General features: G+C 35.3%; 1 long non-coding RNA gene across 5 annotated transcripts; it reads left to right on the forward strand.

Moving 5' to 3' along the window:
• Positions 1–604: 604 nt before the first annotated feature.
• Positions 605–8967, forward strand: LOC127442669 (uncharacterized). 5 transcript variants are annotated; one of them, XR_007897516.1, is made up of 6 exons: positions 605–846; positions 1010–1091; positions 1221–1540; positions 1639–1689; positions 1920–2111; positions 2517–8967. It is a non-coding gene; the product is annotated as an uncharacterized LOC127442669 (long non-coding RNA). The 5 variants fall into 5 exon arrangements; XR_007897517.1 differs by having other exon boundaries at positions 606–846; positions 1030–1091; XR_007897519.1 differs by having other exon boundaries at positions 606–846; positions 1033–1091.
• Positions 8968–9405: the final 438 nt, after the last annotated feature.

Raw genomic sequence — 9405 nt, forward strand, 5'->3', positions numbered from 1 at the left:
TTGGTCTACCTGACCTTGGCTTAGTATCAAGAGATCCCAGAATTTTCCACTTATTAATAAGTGATTGAACAGTACTGACTGGCATTTTCAAGGCTTTGGATATCTTTTTATATCCTTTCCCATCTTTTATAAAGTTCTATTACCTTGTTACGCAGGTCTTTTGACAGTTCTTTTCTGCTCCCCATGGCTCAGTATCTAGCCTGCTCAGTGCATCCACGTGAGAGCTAACAAACTCATTGACTATTTATACACAGACACTAATTGCAATTTAAAAAGCTACAGGTGTGGGAAATTAACCTTTAATTGCCATTTAAACCTGTGTGTGTCACCTTGTGTGTTTGTAACAAGGCCAAACATTCAAGGGTATGTAAACTTTTGATCAGGGCCATTTGGGTGATTTCTGTTATCATTATGATTTAAAAAGGAACCAAACAACTATGTGATAATACCTTTTTTTTTTTTTTTTTTTTTGCATGATCAGTCATAGTTTCAAAATCAATGCCAAAATTTCACAATTTCTGCCAGGGTATGCAAACTTTTGAGTACAACTGTATGTAAAATCCAGGGCCGATTTCTCTTCCCAGTCTGCCCCTGCCCAGAGTGGAGGAAACTTGGTTGCAGTCTGCTGTGAAAATACACCAGAGTCTGCATCAGTGCTTTACTGAAGCAGTTAGGAAATCCTGAATATTTTAACTGCTTTGTCAATAAGACATTGTGACAGACAACAGAAAAAGTCCTCCTTTTTCTTTTTAAAGTTAAGAGGGCAGAAACATGCATTACTCTGTCATACTGCTTAAAGCCCGAGAGGTGACGCAGAATGAAACTTTTATCAACATTTAACTTGAGGTGAGAGACCCAATTATTGATCAACACATATGTTAATTCCATCCTACAATCTTACTGGTCCTTTGATCATATTATCTGTTTTTACTTATCTTACATGTTTAAAATGTCTCATGCTATTTTGTGATGACAGTTGATACTCTGCTATTTTTTACCCAACTTAAAGCAATTATTGTAAATGTTCAGCAGCAACGATATTTTGAGGATGGACAAGGCTAGGTCATCAGCTTTTCTGACATCACTGTTTGGTAAGAAACTTTTATTAACAACAAAAATATTATATTATATTATGTTATGTACACTGGAGTTTATGTTTTATTTAGCTATTTTATCTAACATGTATAAAGGGCAAAGGAATGACAGTTGTAATGTTTCAGTTTAGGTTTGCTAAAACAGTTTCTCAACATTTCACCAAAGGAAGTGTTTCAAAGCTACTGGGCAAGCTTGTTGACCACAGAACTGTGAAAACATACTAGTTGACTCAACTAGACAACTCAGATCTGTCCAGTTTAACTTGTATGCTATACTCATATCTTAGTAATGCAGTGAAGGTAATTTTAGAGGTCCTCCTCATATTTGAAAGTCAAATGTATAAGAAAAAAATAATAAGCGATAATTCACAGTTTTTGTGGAATATTCAAGAAATTGCTGAAGATGGAGACTACAGAGATGTCTGCTGCCAGAAGATCTTTCATTGGTAGGATTAATTGTGGTGTGCTTAATTTAATGGTGAACGTAATTTTAAAAAATGAAAGAAAAAAAAACCATTATTGTTATTTATTTTATTTTTTTCAGTGATGATTAACATGATTGCATGGATGGTTTTGATTCCAGCCACTGGATTAGGTAAAAAGCTGTTTTTCTTGAACAATATACAACATTATTAAACTGATCAGTTTGTTTTCCTTGACAATCCATGAGAAAATCATAATCATATGTTACTGGAGTTAGCACAGAATACTTTAAACATTTTGCCTTTTTCAAAGAATCTTATGTCAATGACCTCAAATAAAGAGAAGATTGAAAGTTTTGCATTTGTGACAACATTCTTACACTATCTGGCTAAATGTTTCTAGGAACGATCCATTTTCATGAGTGTCCTGTTCAACCATACCTCCCCATCTATCTGACTGTGATTGGGGCAAGTGGTCTGCTTTCACTGCTGCTGTTGTACATAAGGAATACTTTGGATGACTGTCTGCTTGCTCGGTTCTGCTGTGTCTTTAGTCTGATGCTCTACGTATTCATTGTCTGCTGGTTCTTTGCTGGTGAGGGAAAGATGTGTTATATTAGAAGTATAGAAATAAACTAAGTTATTGTCCATTTAGTGTCAGTACTGTCCTTTAATTGTGGCACCAAAGGTACCAGGGACACAGCACAAATGCTGTGTTAAAGGTGCACTCAGTAATGTCTTCCAGGACTCTTTATCCTTGTTTGTGTACATAAATTTCAATATACTGTATTTTTCTCATTATGTGCAAAACTTTTGTAATGGCAAAAAAATTGCTGTCAAGACTATGCCTTTAAAGCAAGAATGTCAAATATACATATGACTTCATGTACAAAGCCAACCACTAGTAAAAATATGGACAACTGATATGGACAATAATAGCATCATCTAATAGAGGAGCTACAGTAATCAAGGACAATGATAATGCACGTTTTTCTTTCAGGTACCTACTGGATTTACTCCATATATCCTCCCAACTATGACCCTAACAGCACTGGAGACCACTGTCATAGGACCATGTACCTGTTTGCATTTTGGTTTAACAATATATGTTTTCTGTGCCTGTCCATAATGTTTGCATTTTGTTTGTATACCATCTACAACTGTGCTGTTGAGCTTGAGTCATAGAATTTAGTTGCAGACCTGTAGATTCTTTCCTGTAATGCTCTAAAAAGATGCTGTCTTATTCCTATTGATATATGATTTTATCATATAAATTTGTCACAAGAGATTTTGTCATAGTTTTTCAATAGTTGTTCAATCATTAAACTTCTGGATGTTTTATTAAAATAATGCATTTAAATGTGCAAAAAAATTAATTGCACTAGCAGAGAAAAGTTTAGACACACAACTAAATTTATGTTTATCGTGATCTTAACCTTTTCATCTAGTAACGTTTTTATTTGTATTGCACTTTACAAAACACACATCATTTCAAAGCAGCATTACAGAAAATTATGCTGTAACAGAAAATGAAGCTGTAATGTCTTTAAGGAACAGTTCGCCCAAAAATGAAAATTCTCTCATCATTTACTCACCCTCATGCCATCATAGATGTGTATGACTTTCTTTCTTCTGCAGAACACAAATGAACATTTTTAGAAGAAGATATCAGCTCTGTACAATACAAGTGAATGGGTACAACAATTTTGACACTCCAAAAATCAAATAAAGACAACATAAAAGTAATCCATATGGCTTCAGTGGTTAAATACATACCTTCTGAAGTGATATGATAGGTGTGGGTGAGAAACAGACCAATATTTAAGTCAATATTTCTTCTCTCTACCCAGTAGGGGGCATATGCGTGAAGAATGTGAATCACCAAAAACAGAAAAAGAAGAATGTGAAAGTTAAAGTGCACACTGACTGAGCAGGGAGGAGAATTTATAGTTAAAATGGACTTAAAAATTGATCTGTTTCTAACCCACACCTATCAGATCACTTCTGGAGACATTGAAATTGGAGTGTTATGGATTACTTTTATGCTGATTTATGTGATTTCTGGAGCATCAAAAGTTTTGGCGCCCATTCACTTGCAATGTATGGACCAAAAGAGCTGAGAAATTCTTCTAAAGATCTTCATTTGTGTTCTGCAGAAGAAAGATGGTCATACACATCTGGGATGGCATAAGGGTGAGTAAATAATGAGAGAAGTTTGGGTGAACTATTCCTTTAAAGTCTTCAGTGTGCAGATGCACATGATTGTAGATTACACCTTAAAAAAATATTAAGGCCTATATATACACTGGGGGTGGGAGGGAGTTGACTAAAAAGCATGAATGTAATGCCAATATTAGTTATGTGTAATACAAGTCACGGTTTAAATGAGTAAACTGAGCAGATGTTGGTGGCCAATATTTAAACTAAAGGATTTTGAATGAATTGTAAGATAAATGACAAAGTCTTTGAAGTCCATCCCAAATTGACAGGGGAAATGCACATACATGCGGTGTCCTTTGTTATTTGTCTGATGAAGACTTTAGTTGGTAATTAATTTATTGTCTATGGATTCCATTTTAAGAGAATGTGCAGTCTAAGATGATGCAGGCAGTGGTCAGTGAGGGGCATCGCATTCTGGCTGGAAGCTTTTGTGGCAGTTCATTTCCGGTGAAGTCCATCCTAAGTCCAAGGTACAGGCAGTGGTCAGTCAAGTATCACATGTCTTATAGTTGGAGTTGGCAGCAGTTTATCCTCTGTGAAGTCCATCGTAGTAGACTGAAGTGATGTCTGGCTGGCATAGCCTGCAGTTAGTTGTCATCACTCACCGACACGTAGCAGTAGGAGTAGAATCTAAAGGCTTATGCTTAAAATGCTTGAATCTTTTGTAGACAAGTATAACGTATGTCTTTGTATGAATTACTCGATACAATGCTTAAAATGTATTTATTTATTCATTCATTCATTCATTTTAAAAGAATACGTTGGTCAGAATGGTGATGGAAAAGAAACCAACAAGTTCCCAGCATATGTGGGATAGTTGTGATTTGTTTGAAAAAAAATGGTCACTCTATAATCAATTACATAACATACCTGTACTTCATAGTTGGATGACTTCACTGTTATTCTAAAATGTGGGAAATTCATAAAGAATTCTATAGCTCACAAGCTATATATACGGGCCTAATGACTGTAACGTTAAACACCCTATCTAATCTTGCTTTGCTTTTGAGCATCTTTATATAATTTTTTTTAGATCGTTTACTCAGCCCTCGCTCCACCCACAAACATGCGTGAGGTCAGTTGTCCTGTTGCAGCACCTGTCCCAGAATGCAATCTGCATCCCTCATACTGTACTTGATGCATAACAATAACATTATAGTTATGTGGTAAGGTGTATTTAAATTAGTTACATTAGATAAAATTGAGTAGACAATGGGTTTGTATGTGTCCGTGATATCCTTACTGTCTTTTGATGCCCTTTTGTCTTTTCCCCATTATTTTGTTCTTTTTGATAACTTCATATATAACTTCACTGGTCAAGTTGCCTAACTGGTGGCAAAATGCTTGCAGGCACTTGAGATGGCTTACTGTCCATAAAGCGGGTTTCCAGTCGGTGCCGCTATTATGACGACAGGGGGCGATATTATCACTGGTAGGCTGATGCACCTGTTAATTTTTTGTTTGGTTGAAGCGATATGATTACACAGCATTTCTCATGAAGGCAGTTCTTGCATGTCTTAACAACGAAATAAGACATGCTAGTATTGTAGTACAGTTTTCGTTTAGCATGCAAGGGGATCCAGGTGAAAATTCTTATGTAATATACAAGCTGTTTGTAATATAACAAGCAACTGAACTTGACAGCTGGTGATCAGCTTGCATCACTGTTTAAATGGACATTATGCTTCTGACTTTGACCACCCCCCTCCCTCATATGGCTTAGGCTGTAATGTTGAGAATGCCTCCTATGGCCTCACTGTATGTGCAGAGAGAACTGTGATACAGAGAGCAGTGGCAGAAGGCTACAGATGATTTACAGCCATAGCCATCACATGGTATGTTGTATATTCCAAAATTGTTACTAACTAACTCAGTGATATATTTTGATGTTTTGTTTTTAATATATCAAAGGGTTGTTGCAACAAATGTAGAACAGGATTCATTACTTCTACACTGAAATTTCAAGAGACACAGCTGGATGTCAAACACACATTGAGCTACACATAACACATAAGCTACACATATGTATTTTCTCAGGAACTTTTGGATTATAAATAGATGCAAAACTGACAATTTCAATAGTAAACCCTAATGACAATAGCCAAATCAAACTGTTTATGTGTTACACTTGCTATAGTTTACTTCCATGTTGCTTCTTCGTCAAATAGCAATGTCAAATGTAAGCCAAGTCAATCGCTGAAACAACAGCGCCACCTTGAGTAACAAATAGCCTGTATAATATCTGTGTACACGCATACAGTATGTTAAACTGATAATTCACCATTGTTGTGCAGAAAATCAACCTGATATAGTATTCATTTGTATGAATATAGTAGTCATATATCTTGTAATAAACAAAGAAATATATATCATGTGATAGTAAAATAATATAGAAATGAAATAATCATAAAAATCTGATTTATGGAAGCACAGAAAAGTTACATTATTACATATAGGGTCTTTAAGACCCTATACATTTTAGGAATTAAGCAGTTTTATATATATATATATATATATATATTATTTGCAATTTTGCACAATTCAGAAGAGAACGGTTGAGGAATACTAAAGAGGTGTGGACATAACTAAGTGGGTGAGGTACAGGGTGTGGAATGAGGTTCCATGACACTAAAGACCTGAGGTATGCATTAAAGGGTTAAAAAGGATCCAAATGTAGGAACTTTTTGTCAGTAGGCCTACACACTTTCTGTTAATGAACACATTGCAAATTGCAAATGTTGTCAGCCATTGACTGTCTCCTACGAGACACAAAGTTTTCTTCCTGCAGGGGGTGCTTGACAGCTCAGAAAATCAAATCCTCCATCTGCATTTAAATCTCAGAATGTTTTATGTCTCATTGGAGATATTTTTACTCTGGATAGATATTTTTTATAAAAACTGGTAATTGCAAGGATGTATACCTGCTCATAGAAATCCACCTCTGCAGTATTTATAAAAGCAAAATCTTCATCCATAAATAATAAACAACTGTGATTGGTCCATCCTGGTCTGCACTGAGAAAAGTAACAGAGACCACAGGAAAGTTTCAGTAGCAGTCCAGACCTCTGGACAATAATTTACACCTGATTAATGATACTGAAAAACTTTAATAACCTATTTAATAAATGCCATCATGTGGAGCCTGCCTGGACATGGTTAATCTGGCCCAGTGCAGAAGCAATGTTACAATGTAATAGTTCCCCTAAAAGTTTTAATTTCTGCCATCATTTACTCACCCTCATTGTTCAAAACCACTATTACTTTTTTCAACCGTGAAACACAAGATTGAGGGATGAAGTGCTAAGGGAAAGTTTAAACAAGGCTTGAGAATAGGCAGAAAAAAAAAAAAAAAAAGAAATTGTGCATGTTGGTTCTTGCATGTATTGTCACCATTTTTGTTGAATGTGTGAAAGAGGATGAGATTTGAGAACGTGGCGATCTTCCATGTGGGAAGTCTTCAGAACCACTGAGCTAACTTAAATTTTGTTTTTTGCAGCTTTCAAGAAAACATTTGCTTTATGTTAAATAATTCTTTCATTTTCATTTGACTAACAGTGATATCAAAGATAGTTTTGTGGGACTCTGTGATGCTTGCCGACAAGTTTTAATGGAGGTAATTACTTGTTCATCACATTTTACCACATCTTTCTGTCACTACATTTGTACTTCATTGCCTTTTGGTCCGTTCAAGTCATGTCGGAATGATTGTAATCAGAGTAACAGTTTTTTTTTTTTTATACAGTCTTATTTTGTGTATACTGTATATTATGTGAATATTGTGTTGTGTAAGTCAGATGTTTATTTTAATTGTCATACTGCTATGTTGCTTGGAACCACACCCAAGACTTTCACCCACTGTTGCACTTGTGTATATGGTTGAGTGACAATAATGGGATTTTATTTGAGTTAGGAGCATGTTTCACTTTTGACTGCATTTAATACTGTATGCCTGTTTTCTTCTGTCAGTGAAGAACAATGATAAAGCTTGCCAGAAAATAAAACTCATCTATCTGGTTTGTGAAGCAACAGCCTTGTGCAACAAAAATATATTAATGTGGCCACATGAGAATAAAATAGATAAAGCATTAATTACACAGCTAATGCATGGTGCCACTTCATTTTGTTGCATTTATGCTTAAAAGCTTCCTATCTTTGACAGTCTGTGTGAAAGTGAGAAATATGAAATTGCAAAACAGATACATTCTTTGACTAAAATCACTCAAACACACGTCACATTGTATTTATGTTCTCCAACCTCCTAAGTATGAGCTTCCCAGGAGGAATTGAATGCACCATTTCTCTCATTTTTTCCTTTCCTACCTTCTGAATTTCTCTCTCCAATTTCATGTTGTGTTAGTTTGGTACGTTTAACTGACTAAGCCAGATGGAACCTCTAAGACCACCAGTCTCAGAGATCTCTTGCCTTTAGCAATTACATCAGCTCATCTGCAAAAGAACTGAGTGCTCTGTCCAAAATGTTATTTGACTATTCTGAATATATACACATTTTCTTTTCTTCTAAATTTAGGATTGCTGTTACATGTGAACAATTAAAATGTGATTGGGCATTTTGCTGTACTTGAGGAATCTGAAGTGATTAATTCAATTTTATGTTAAGGAATCATATGGTGGAATTCTAATGTTGGACACACAAATGGCTTTCTTTTTGTCATATGTGGATGTAGACGGTAAACTTGATGTACTGCTTCATTTACCAAGAAACAGCACCATTCAAAATGACTGTTTACAATAAATTACTTAACAGCAATCAGCTACAGTAATTAGATTAGAACTGCAAAGCAGACAGTACCAGGTGTTTTTCAGAGCTAAACAACCAATAGGCTACATTGCTCCTTTTAAGTGATCAACACTGATCTGTATGTTCAGGCAGTGTACTGCCGTTATTTTCTGGCATACATTTGTCGTCATAGCTTGACTTTCAGTTGGACTGGACAGAACAGACAGAATCTGATTTAATGTTTAGGATATGTGATCAGATTTACAGAATCTGATTTGGGCTGTTAGTGTGAACAAGATTAAAGAGTCTCCTTCTTGCTAAGGCTATGCTGTGTTGTTGAAGGGCCACGCCGGTCACAAAGTTGTCACAATCCCCACTAGAGAGCACTGTGCACTCAAACGCTCAACTAACTACCTTATTTATACATGTACAGTAAATAAGTGTTTGTATGTGCTATAATATGTACTGTTAAAAAAATAAAATGCTGCCCAGACCTTTTGTCTCTTGTTTGGACAGATTATTTGTGTTGTGTACAGAACAAAAAGGAGTATTTAACAATATATAACCTTAACAACATTATAATCTTCACAAACATTCTAAACCAAGGAACTACAGAAAGTGTATCAAGTAAAGTGTCACTTTAGGGTCTATTGGTTGGCCCCACACTGGGGGAAAAAAAAAAAAAAAACCACTACTAGTAAGTGTCACGTAACAACTTTTTGCACACAGTTTTTGTAAATCTTAATAGTAAAAGGAAAAAAGTGTGATGAGTAAATGTAAACTTAATCTTTAGTAAATACAGTAACTTCATTACAAATATGATATACATGGTCCTTTAGTAAACTTATTCTGTTCATTTTAATTTGACTGTCACGTTTCCTTACAAACACATGAATCATCATTTACCACATGACAAATGGAATCCTTCCGC

This window comes from Myxocyprinus asiaticus, chromosome 1 (assembly GCF_019703515.2).
Source record: "Myxocyprinus asiaticus isolate MX2 ecotype Aquarium Trade chromosome 1, UBuf_Myxa_2, whole genome shotgun sequence".
NCBI classification, from domain to species: Eukaryota; Metazoa; Chordata; class Actinopteri; order Cypriniformes; family Catostomidae; genus Myxocyprinus; species Myxocyprinus asiaticus.